The sequence below is a fragment of the Anguilla rostrata genome, chromosome 3, assembly GCF_018555375.3.
Source record: "Anguilla rostrata isolate EN2019 chromosome 3, ASM1855537v3, whole genome shotgun sequence".
In the NCBI taxonomy this organism is placed as follows: Eukaryota; Metazoa; Chordata; class Actinopteri; order Anguilliformes; family Anguillidae; genus Anguilla; species Anguilla rostrata.
Window position 1 is genome coordinate 16863619 of NC_057935.1, and position 12838 is coordinate 16876456.

Consider the following 12838-nt stretch of genomic DNA (forward strand, 5'->3'; position numbering starts at 1 on the left):
TGGTAAATTACAATTAAAGAAAGATTAAATATTTTTATGTTCAAGTCTACAAGACACCATATGTAACCAGCTTTTCAGTTGCTCAGTATTAAAATTAAATAGTTTGGCAAGCTGTTTGCCAGTCTGCAGAGTGGGCGACTCTCAAGCTATATAAGAAACCCCCACTCTCCTCTGAAAAAGAATAGCTTGCCAATTCATATAAGTAGCATAAACAAAATAAGGTAATGTATGTGATCGTGCGTATTCTCCTGGTGAAAAAATAACCTTTACTTTACAAAAATAATTGTCACACATTATTCATGAGATATATTTTGGGTAATGGAGCTGGAGCTCAGAGTTCATTCCTGTATCCTTACGGTTAGCTTCTCTCCATATGACCCAAATTGGCTTTCTCGCTTTGACATTCATTAAGAAAAAGAAACATGGCCACTGTGGACACAGTGCAGGCTGCCAAGAATCCCAGCCCAGCTGAGGTAAGGTCAAAATCAGTGGAACAGATACACCAGGATGGAATTAAGTGCAGTGGGCAGCACTGATACCTCACAGCAAATCCAGCCTGGGCCTTTCTGTGTGGAGTTTCCATGTTCTCCCCGCGACGGCGTGGGTTCCCACAGACCATGGTGAATGAATGATGTGTGTGCCCTGTGATAGACTGGCGGCCTGTCCAGGGTACATTCCTGCCTCTCGCCCAATGCACACTGGGATAGGCTCCAGCACCCCACACAACCCTCCCAGGATAAGCAGGGATAAACAGGCTAACATTGGCAACGTTATGGGTCTAGGTTTACTATTGCCAATTTTTATACACTTCGAAACATATTGTAAACAACAATATTTTCCCAAAAATTTATCAGGGGTGCTAAATGACTGCCAGGTACTGTAACAGCATATCATTTTCCCTAGGGTTGAATCCTCCCCTCCCTAGTTTAGTACATATATGAGGTCACCGATCACATGACTCCACACCCCAGTACCACTGGCAGTTTGGTCCACGTTAATTCCAATACAAGTCCTGGAACACTGTGTTTGCTTGTCTTTCCTCTCTTCATTACAGTATAGTGAATCAGCATGCATCTAGCATGCTTCTCATAGCAAAACATTTATATATTACATATGCAGACCTGCGATAGGTTAGCAGCCTGTCCAGGGTGTATTCCTGCCTCTCACCCAATGCATGCTGGGATAGGTTCCAGCACCCCCCTGCGACCCTGTTCAGGATAAGATAATGGATTGATATTATATATGCATTTACATAGCCAAACCCAGAGCATTGCTCATATTAACGCGAGATTTATAAGTGGGTTGAGATTTAAGATGCAGCCAGCCTGGCAGGACACCATGTGACACATCAATCACATGTATTCTGCTTGGAGGCGATCCAAATCTCTTTGGAACACCCTGCACTCTACTGAAATTTAACAGGACATGACCCAAAACTTCTGTTAACAGAGTTACAGAGGTGAAATTATGTCATCTTTCTGATATCATAACATTAAGATTATCAATGTGATATCATACAGCGCTCCCCTTTGACCTCAAAAATGAGTGTGCATTTTGGGTCTGGCTACCAAAAGGGTATAATCTAATGAATAGGCATGTGTATGTGTATGGACAATGTAATTGAATGAATAGAAACCAAATCATGGGCCAAGTAGCTTCCACTGTCCAAAATGGGACTTGCCATACATATATTCACTAAAACATATAGGCTGGCACTTGTTTGTTTCCTACAATAATACATTTAGCTTTAATTACCCCCTTAAAGTCAAGGAGATAAATGTTCAGATACAGTTCAATTCAGATAAAATGCATAAGAAAAAATAATGCCTTCATACAAATACATATTGTAGTTATAATTTTGTCATGCAGGCGTTTTTAGACCACAGAAGTAAACATTCCTTCGATTTGATTTGCTGGGATTGGACCAGTAGAAATCGATCCACCCCTGAATGCTTAAATTAAGTAAAATGTGTGGTCTGCTGAAGGGCCCAATAACTTACCTCAGAATCAGAACATACAACCATCTGGTTACAGGCCAGTGCATGCAGTATTTGCACTAGATGAAAATGTGAACAGAGCCTGGACCCTGCTATTGTCTTGACCCCTCATGATCTCTAAAGAATCTGTTAATATAAGCTACAGTTGAAAGATTTTATATGATTTTTAGCATGATCAAATCTGATTGGTTCAAGCAAGTGCAAGCTAGAGTGACAGCCTGATCAGATTGATAGCTCGGTAACATTACACTACAGACATTTAGCAAATGCTTGTATCAAGAAAGACTGACACAGCTAGTCTTGTTTACACAGAAGAATATCCATTGATACAGGAGATGTACTGAAGAAATTCAGGTTACGCATTGTGGACATGGGAAGAACAGCTGTGTCCTACAGAGACACTACAAAACTAGTACATTAACCACTTGCTATCACAGTAAGGTCTGAAGGACCCCAGTAATCCTGTGTTGATTCATTACATAAGCAGGGGTGACCTCAGGTGATCAGCATTGGCACACACAGGTACATCCATTTAGAGAGCAGTGGGGGTGAGGCAGAGGGAGAAAGAAATGAATAAAGGGGAGAGGTAGAAACGAAAGCCCCTTTGCCATGAGCCAAATGCCATGACGCAGAGATGGACTCTGACTCATGCCAGTCCCTGGCATCTCTGCATAGGACGTGCTGGTGCCCTTCGGCTGATATTGAGGATCCGGCTCACTTTCATCTGATTTCAGGCTAAACATGGTGAGCGCAGTCAATACCTTTCACTGCACCCAACAAAAACACATACGCACGCACACACACCCACCCACACACACACACACAGCAGCATCACACAGGCATCAGACAGCACCCTTGCAATGAGTGAAACCCCACAGAGAAGACTAACACATCCTGCAAGCATGTGTGTGTGTGTGTGAGAGAGAGAGAAAGAGAGAGAGGGAGAGAGAGAGAGAGAGAGAGAGAGAGAGAGAGAGAGAGAGAGAGAGAGAGAGAGAGAGAGAGATAACGAGCATTTGTGTTGGTATGGGTAAAGCTGTACAAAGAGAGCTTTTTTACAGGCACAGCTGAACTGTAATGTATGTTTTTTTTCTGCCTGCAGTAGCAATGTTATGTTTAGCTGCTCTGCATGATGAGGAGTCAGTCAGTCAGAATCAAACTACAACAATCTACAACTCTGCCCATCCATTTTAGTTTCATTAATTTATCAGCTGATACAACATTCATGTGCATTTAAGATGAACATCGATTTTGATTTAATGGAGTGACTTTTACCATGGGAAGATTTTATACTTGATGTGATATCATTATATGCAGGGCAAATACTGAACATGAAGATTTGTGTCTATTAACTCAAGTAACAGGACAGGCATCTTCGCAACATCTATTCAGGGACACATATTTATTAGTGGCTTCATTACTTTGACCTTACTTTCCTCCCCTGGTTCATGCCCAAGCCTTGATTCAGCCAGGAGCTCCAGGTGTATCACCCAGCCCCTCTAAACTGCACGAAACTGAACTATACAATTTGGACTTCTACCAGTTAGTTCATTACCTTGACTGTAATCTGTTCAACCCATTTTACTTGCTGTGACTGATCCCTTATTACATTTCTGTTACATTCATTCTACTGCTACTTTACACCAGACCAGCAAGCAGAGAATGGGCTCTCTCTATAGCCGGGTTCCTCCCGAGATTTCTTCCCATCAGGGAGTTGTTTTTTTTCTCGCCAACATTTAAAGGTTTTTCTCCACACTGGGAGTTTTTTTTTTTTTTTTTTTTTACCCCATGTGCTTGCTATTTGGGCATTCAGGCCTGGTTTTAGCTCAGGTTTTGCTATTTTTCTGCTACTCTGTACGGCATCTTTGTGGCCATTTTCTGTAAAAAGAGTTATAAAAATAAAGCTGATTTGATTTGACTATTTAAATTTTTACAGAAACTAAATATAAAGCAAAAAGAGCAATAAATAAATAGACATGCAAGCAGTCCCATGCTAAATATTCAAAAACAACCCCCTATTTGTTAATCAAAATGAGACCCTATTTAAACATGTCCCCTGTGCAGTGGTACTGTTCTGGCACCTCCCACTGCAAATACTTATTAGCAAGGCCAGGAACAGTGTACACACCCAGAAATTACACTCCAATGTCCACAGTACTGCATAACAGGGGAAAGGAGAACCTTCAACACATCCTTGTCAACAGGTACTCATTTAGACGCCATGATGCATTGATCTGCCACTTAAGTTTATACTTACTTATGCATCAGTCAAGTCATTTGTGTCCACTCTTAGACTGTACAGACTCAGGTGTAAGTATAAATACAGGGATACAAAAAGCATGTAGAACATTATTAAAAATGTATAAAGCAATACGCATTTATCCAGTTTCATCTCACTTTAGCTCATTTTAATACTGCATTGTACGTAGTGCTTTCAAGAAACACAACACAAACGCACACACACACGTCTCCGGGTCCTGCTTTGGCAGCGATGACGTCACCGAGCAAGCCAGTGGGTTGAGCTGAGGGTAGTGAGAGAGAGAGAGAGAGAGAATCTGGAGTTGAAGGGCCTGCGGAGACAAGGAGCAGAAAGGGAAAAAATCGAAAAGGATTTCTGTGTGTCAAGTGTTTTAATCACAACTCGACTGAACTGCAGACCTTCATTTTGCGTACCCACCCCCCTCCCCGTGCCCGACTCGACCGGAGTTACACCAAGGTAAGAAACTGGGAGAGAGAAAAATGGAACAGATTTGACCGTAAAGTTGGTGCGATCGCGGACGTGGAAATGCATGCGATGCCTAGCTTCACCTTGTTTTTGGGTTCATTCAGAAATAGTCTTCAGCGGATGAAAGATAGCTACATTCGCTTTTAAGATGGGAAATGCATATTGTAAGGAAACAGGGCCCCGAAAAGGCTTGGGGGGTCGGACCCCTGTGCTGTTCTTACCCATGCGGTTGACGGTTTCTCTTGCTGGTCGTTCGGGGCTTTGCTTTTGCTTTGTGTGCCTGTGTGGCTACGGTACTACAATAGATGGGTTTTGATACGATCGCGACGATGGTGTTTCCCTTTCTTACAAGTAAATCGCTCAGACATTTCTGCATGACCTTTGATCGGCTTTAAAATACATATTAATTTTTTTTTTCATTTGTTCTTTTAATATGATCGATAGGCTATCCTCCAGATAAAAGCGCACCAGTTATATGTCACGACGTGCTTGCCAACTACGGCTTTGCACACAATGAAAGCTCAACGAGGCTAAATGAAATTGCACATTTTTACTGTGACCATACGCTGTTGTTATGTTTGATCGATCTGTGATATACTGTTTGTCAATAGCTATTGTTTAGCGCGGTTTTGAAATGATAATAATCAAACTACTGTTGGTATTCTTTACAACTTGAAAGATTTTGTGGTGTAGCCTATGTCCAGCTTTGCATTGTCGTTACCACAGTGCTACAGCTATTAGTTTACGTAGCCTACTTGATAATTAAAAGCAAAGGTCTATACGAACTGAAACCGTACTTAATTGATGTGAATTAGGCTGCCGTGGACTACTTAAAAAAGAAAAACAATAAACAGACATTATTTGTATACCTTAATAGCTTAACACGTATTATCAGTTGCGATCCACTGCCACAGCACCTGCCTGACCCCTTATTATTAATTTAGCGAATTCTTAAACTATATTCTGACACAGTGCCAAGACTTGTATTATTTATGTGACTCCGTGGCGGTTGCATGTGTGTATCTGTACAGGTGACATACTTAATCAACGAAAACCTAAGCTACTCCCACAAAGTGACCGCCAATCGTAGCTTGTTGCGAGGACCACATTTCACAGCAATAATTGTTATGTCTTGACAGCAAAAGCCTATATATTCGTTTATGATTTCAGGTCGACGTTGTGCTTGACTTATAACTGTGATGTGTCGTTAAATGGAGATTGTTTGCCTCGCATGCTTAAGGATATGCTGTGACTTCAGGGGAAAAACAGAACTACAACGGGAACAGCGCATTGAGATTTTGGCTCGTGTAGTCCTGAGCGGAACTTGATAAAATAAATATTAAGTTCAGGTAACATTCATGCATTTCCCATGCAACTTTGCCTTGTACTTGTCACAAGAAATGAAGTGTCTTTCTGAATTCCGAGCTAGATTTGCCTCAAGAGAGTAAAGCAAAGTCGCCAAATGCCTTATTTTTGCAAGATAAGTCTGAAAGTCATTAAGCCTATTATTATTGTTGGTACTGTTGTTGCTGTTGAATGATTGTCTTTATTGTTTTTTATAATGAGTAATATTTTAGTAATATTTCAGTAATATTTACCTTTTCACCTTCTCTTAGGATTTATTTATATTATTTTTGCTCCGCAGAGTAAAGAGTAAGGTTCAACATGATAAATTGCTGTAGAATTTGTTGAGCTGAGGGGTATAGTCTTGCATCCATATAGCTACTGTATGTTTGATTACGATTTGGGATTCTGGGACTGTGTGAGCATTTGGAAAATGGCAGTCACAATGGTTATTTTGTTTGCAGACTTATACAAGTAACATTTTTGACTTTGAACGCTTTAAAGCTCTGGCCTTATCTGATTAAAAAAAAGAAAAAACAGAAACGTGAGCAAAGGTCAACTAAGGGGCTAGGCTATATACCTGGCTAACCAGGTGACTTTAGTGAGCAGCTACTGCTTATCAGAAGCACATCAGTGGGGTCACGCCCACTGCTAACATCTCCATGGGAACACAGAGCACAGTTCAGGATTCGGCTTGCAGTGACACGCATTTGAAATGTGTGGGTTGACATTTTCTCCACTGTGTTTCCTACATGTACAGTAATTTCTCCCATGTCTGTTAAAGGAGCTTTTTTTCCCCAAGTGGTAGTACCTCCCTGCGTACGTAAAAGCTCCCGTGATTTGAGATTTTTCCCCAAATGGTGATGCAGGCTGCCACTTCCTCTCTGGGTGTTTTTGTGTTCCTGTTGGTTTGCTGAGGATGCTACCCTTGCCACCACTGATGCATTCTGCTTGAGCGTGTTATTCTGAAGAGCTAGAATGGAGAGAAGGTCGTTCAAACAGGTGACCAAGGCCTTAATAATGACCATACGTGTTTAGATGTGTTGTCGTGAGTCACCATTGCGGTTTCATCATGGCAACATTTCCCTTCCGTGTCCAACGGAGCAGGTGGACGGACACTTCCTGGCACCTGTGGATTCGGCTGCCCTTTCACAATGCGAGCTTGAACTCAGTGGGTCTTTCCTGGGTGCTGTCCGAAAGCCTTGCTTTGTTTCTCTTATCCACAGTGGTAAAATGGGAGAAGCTCTTCGTTCACAGTGTGTGAAGAAATCTCTGCATTTGTCCTGCCTGTTTTGTCCTATGAGCCAAGTTGATTTGGTCATTCTGTCCGCATGTCGCAGTAGGTAATAGAAATCCAATAAGTGAATGGGTAAAAGAGGACCTGTGTGCGGTGGGTCGAAACAAGGCCACTTAGCAAGTGGTTCTTTCCTGGTCGGCCGCAGTATCGGACTCCGCCGTCCGCCGTCCCATGAGGGCCTCCTCCCGGTGACACTTCTGCATTTATGAAAGGGGAGAGCAAATTGAATGGACCACAAATCGCGAATCTTAGCGGAATCTTAAATAAGTCTTGCGGGCCTCTTAATCCCCAGCATGCTGCCCGTGGCCAAAGGCTACGCCTCGTAACCTCCAGTCCTGCACGGGGACGGAACAGAACGGCATATGGCGCGGCAGTTGAAATGCATCGTGGGAGCTCGTCTCACCTCCGCTGATGCAAACAGCTGTGTTTTCTGTTCAGCCTCCCTGACCCAGAATAACATTCCGACTCCAGGGTTGTGATTCCTCCCTGCGGAGCTTTTGATTGCTTGTAAAACTGTTTGCGGAACTTGGCTTTGATGATCGCAAGTTGTGGCCCTCTGCTTCTGCCTATCAGGCTCCACTCTGGGGTGTTGTTCCAGAGTCCTGTGTCAGCTTATGGCAGCAGCCACCTGTTTCGGAACAAGGTTGGTAGCTTTGCTTTACCTGCTGCACGTTTTTGTGGAGGTCCACATACCCCCAAAAGTGCAGGGTGCTCTGACACTTTCAGCTGACCACCGTGAGAGGTGCTTTCTGAGATAAATATAAATGTAAATATCTGTGCAGTGCCTCCCCTCCCTTTTCTGACTGCATGGAGGTGGAGCTTGCCATGACCCATAGCCAATCAGAGATGATGACAAACTGCTCTTCAGGGAGGGTTAAAAATGCTTTGTTGTCAACTCCAGTCTTCCAACAACCTAGATCATAGAATAGGGAGCTTCAGTCCCACATGACTGAGGATCTGACTCACAAGGGTCACAGTGAGAGAGGAATGAAGGTTTTGAAATGCACTCTCAAATCAGAATGGATTATGCTAACATACAAGAGCAATATTAAATTGCAGGCAGTGTGGCTTTTGCTAGAAACAGGCTAGTTTGCTGAGTGGAAACATTCTTCTTGGTCGTATGCTAACCTGCGTATGGTACAACATGGTCCAGCTCAAACTGATATGCATTAGGAGTGTTATTTAACATCTCACAAATACATTTTTGCTGATGCCATTATCTGTGCATTAACATAATTGACACTTAGACACGCATGCATTTACATGCAGTGTAGGCCCACACACATACATTTATGAGGTGTTGAGGTGGCTGAGTTTATTCTGGAGGTGAAGATTGATCAAGGCTAAAGCAGCAGTGCTCTTCCTCAAAATCAGTTTCAGACATTCTTCTACCCAGGGGTGGGGCTGACTCCTTATGAACCTCTTGTCATCAGTACTAGATATATTTCTGCCCCTGATGACACCGGCAGGTCCTCAGGGAAAATAAATAAAATCAAGCTCATAGCCACTAGCAGCGAGTGTGTGCTGACACGCTCAACTGACACGCTCAACTTCTGCTTTATGTAGCTCATGCCAGCGTCTTTGCCTTGAGTAAGACAATACTTCTCTGTTCACAAACATGAGTTTAGAGCAGCCATTGTAAGGGGTATTTACACTATTATTCTGCACTCTGTCTTTCTGTGTGCATTATTTGAAGCTGTAAACATGACGTTGGCCTAAAACAGAAATGTCGGTGTTATTCTTGGATTTGTGAGCGCAGCCATGGTGGCAGTTCCATGGAAGTTCCTTGTGCTTACTGCTGAATGTAGGCTAGACAGCTGAGGATTTCCCGAACACAACCCATGTTTTGGGACCTCGTCATCCTCAAACACAAGCACGGTACCGCTGATGTTAATCACCACTGTGTAAACCCTTAGCCTATGAAATCCTCAGAGCTTAGAAAGTGGGACTGCATGGCCCTTTGTGTGTACGCATCTTTGTTCACCTTCGCAACAGGGAGATGAGACGGGAGGGCAATGGCGGAGGATCTTGGAAGCGGAAAGATCGTTTATTAACGGTGTAGGATACGGCAGCTACTTAATTTTTCATTAGACCTCTTGCTGCCTGGAGAAGGGCACAAAGGTCTAAAAATACACCATGTTAACAGTGAAAGATCTGCTCATCAGACACATTCACATTCACTTTTCCTCTGAGGCTTTCCCCTCCTGGCTCTCCATAACCTAAAACTTTGTACAGAGACCAATGATGTTTGGTGGCGCGTTAGTTACACAGAGCTGCAGGTCAGACCTGCATGTTTATGCAAGACTCGAAAATAAATGCAAATGCTGAAAGATAATGATAATCAGCCAAAATACCATCCCCCCTCCCAAATCCACAACCAAGCCCAAAAGAACCCCATACTCCTGCAGTGAAGTGGCATGTCAGAAGGATGACGTTCATTTGGCTGCATGTAGGTTTCACCCACATAATAATACAATATACACATATACAATTTTAATGCTCAGAAAATGTGGCTTCTTCACTGAAAACAAAATCACAGCTGTACTGCACCGTTGGCTCTTAAGCAGGTCCTTGCATGGAGACCTCGCATGGTGGTGCACCCAGGGGTGTGATGTTACAGTGAAACAGAAATGTAGGGTACTCCCTCATTTGAAGCCATTGGCCATTGGTGAGGCATTACTCTGCCCACAATCCAAACTGTAGTGGCTAACCAGAGTTTGGGGAAAGAATGTGCTTCATTTGCCTAGTGTTGTAGCAGAGTATCGTAATACATGCTGACTCTTTACATGGTTCAGTTCAAATTTGACTCTTCAAAAATCTCTTGGAGTTGTTTCAGTCTCTAAGATCCTTACTTGGCTCTTTCAGTTGAGACTTAGATGTATTTTAAGGCCTCAATAAAATGGTATAATTATAGTATTTAAAGACTTGGCTGGGTCTTGCATGCGCTCAACGTATCTGCGGTTTTACATTACTTGTCGGCTATTTCTTTATCCCCATAAATGGTTAAGGCTGCTTGTTTTGATCAACCACATCGGTGGTTACAGGAAATGCATTACATGGAACAAATAAAACAATGAACCCCAAAGAATAGTGAAGTAGATACCTTCTGCTCATGACTCTAAACCCCGAAGGCTTTCCGATTGGAGTGCCTACAATTATAGTACTGACATAGGAATGGTAAACATCTCCATCATTATTTTCTCCATGTACCAGAGCAAGACTGAGTTAATCTGCAATTAGGCTAGATGTGGAGGTCGCATGCACTTTTCTGGGTCAGCCAAAATCACAGTAGGGTGTTGATCTCAAATCTGCTCTGCAAAGGTTACCTTTTGAGTTGTTTGAAATGAACTGCCTGTGTGCTCCCTGTGTGCTTGTGTATCATCTTATACAACTTTCATTCATATTTTCTGTATTTTTTCTAATTTTCTGCTAGTCCCTATGACTGTAAAATAAACTTCTTTAACTGTTTACTCAAGGGTAGTTTTAACTAGCCTATCTGCAGCTTGGGAAAGTGAAATCCTTTTTTTTGTTTCTTTGCAAATAAATAAATAAAATAATCTTTTATGGCTTCTAGGAAAAAAAAAAACCTCAAGACTCAATATGCAAAGAAAACAGGAAGTGTTGCTTCAAAATAAACTTTTTTTAGTTTGTGGCTGAAATTACTTTTGTGACCTCTCACCCCTGACGGAATGGAAAAAAAGAAAAAAAGACACAGATCTTTGAAATTTGGGCCCCTCCTACTTAATACAGGCATAAAGAATGGGAACCTTGGAAGATTCGATAGAAATGCTAATTTATCTTGGAATAATTGTTTACCTGTGAGTTCGAGAGCAAGGCCTTCCGTGCAGACGGGACTATACTGCTGCGATTGCTTATCTCCACTGAAGATAAAAGGTTCCAGTTTTTAAACAGAACTTTCTCAGGACTTTTCTCAGTGTGGGAGAATTATGTCCTTAGAATTCGCACCTGAACAGGGAATGGTTTGGGTATGTTGTATCCATTAGAAAGACACATGTTATATATGTCCTTAAAACATATGGATGGAAACGTATATGTTGATGGGAGTTCAGTGGTAAACTTTGGTTAAACCAAGTTGTATTTGTATTTGTGAACTATTTTTCACAAAAAATACAGCCTACAGCCTTATGCATGGAGCAGAGGAGAGGGAGGAAAGGAAAAAATAGAAAGTGGGAAAAATAACAGACATTGGAAGTTGCTACAAATTATGATCGCGAATAAGATTGATGACAAAGTGCACAGCATCCAAACAGTCAGGGTTGCGTGGCTTTCCCTGCGGTATACTGTCCGTGACCTTTCTAAAACCAAAATATCAAGGAAATGGGACAACCAAACTGGATTACAGTCAATAGCGGGCTACAGCTAACCTTTTAAGAAGAGGTCAAGCCTGTCAATAAAAAAAGAAAACCTTTCTGTAAATTCAGTTCTGTATGGTTGTAGAATGCTAACTCCAGGCACGAGGGCACGTCCACACCTAACAGGGAGAGCATCTTGTTTATAAAACAGCTCATAGGCCTTACCTCTAGCTACTACTCCACTGTAGAAATTGAGGTGCCAAGCGTTGTCAAACAGGTGTGCCTTACACAGCTAGTCTGATTTGCAGTGGGAAAAAGAATAGAGATGGACTCCTGTCGCCTACAGGTGTATCATGAAGAGACCCACAGCCCTTCCATGGGTTAACCAGGCAATGAAATTGAGTCAAATATTTTTAGCTAGCTTACAGGTGAATTGAGGCGGATACCTGTAGCTGTTCACGAGTGAATGAGATGGAAACCTTTGGCTACTTTCCAGGAAGAATAAGATAAAATGTGGCTCTTTACAGCTGAGTGAGGCAGAAACCTGTAGCCGATCCGCTAGTAAATGAACTGCACAGCAGGCACAGTAGGTGTTTTACGGGGGAATAATTGAGACGCCTCAGGCTGCTTACAGGCGAACCAGGCCCGGTTCTGAGTACGAGGCACGGGTGAAGGAGGTGGGGGGAGGGGGGGTGACGGCATGTGGTTGTTTGCACCGGAGAATCGCCCTTTCTAACGACGAGTCAGCAATCCCACAATTCCCATGGTGTCATCCCTTGGCGCGACTCCTAATCTCCTTTAAGAGAGGAAGAGCAGATTGCTGGTCTCTGGCCTGGCACGTTCCAGCACGCCTGCTTTAGATCTTCTCTCGCCGGATAGTGACAAGAACTGGTGACACCACTTTCTGTAACCGTCTTCAGTGCCCTTGCACAGGAGCCCAATCCAGACATGTGCAAACTGTGTTACCCTGCTTGGTTACAGTTCCTTCCTTGATTTATGGGGCTCGGTATTAAAAAACGGCGCTGCTTTTGAAATGACGGTAATGAGAGTCTCTCTCAGGAGTGATGGCTGAAGCGACCCGCGCTTCGCGGCGACGTGGTCCGCGGCGTTCTGCGAACCGAGCGGCCCGCGTTGCGTCATCCCCTAACTGCTGACAGTGATG

At 42.9% G+C, this 12838-nt stretch overlaps 1 protein-coding gene across 3 annotated transcripts in view; it reads left to right on the forward strand.

Annotated features, from left to right (window-relative positions):
* Positions 1-4525: 4525 nt before the first annotated feature.
* LOC135250330 (cytoplasmic protein NCK2) overlaps positions 4526-12838 on the forward strand; it is a 62277-nt gene continuing 53964 nt past the window's right edge. The window contains exon 1 of one of the 3 annotated variants that reach the window (XM_064326527.1): positions 4526-4713. The gene's annotated coding sequence lies outside the window, so the exon portion shown is untranslated. The remainder of the gene's footprint in view (positions 4714-12838) is intronic. The other 2 variants (XM_064326526.1, XM_064326525.1) reach the window with 2 other exon arrangements.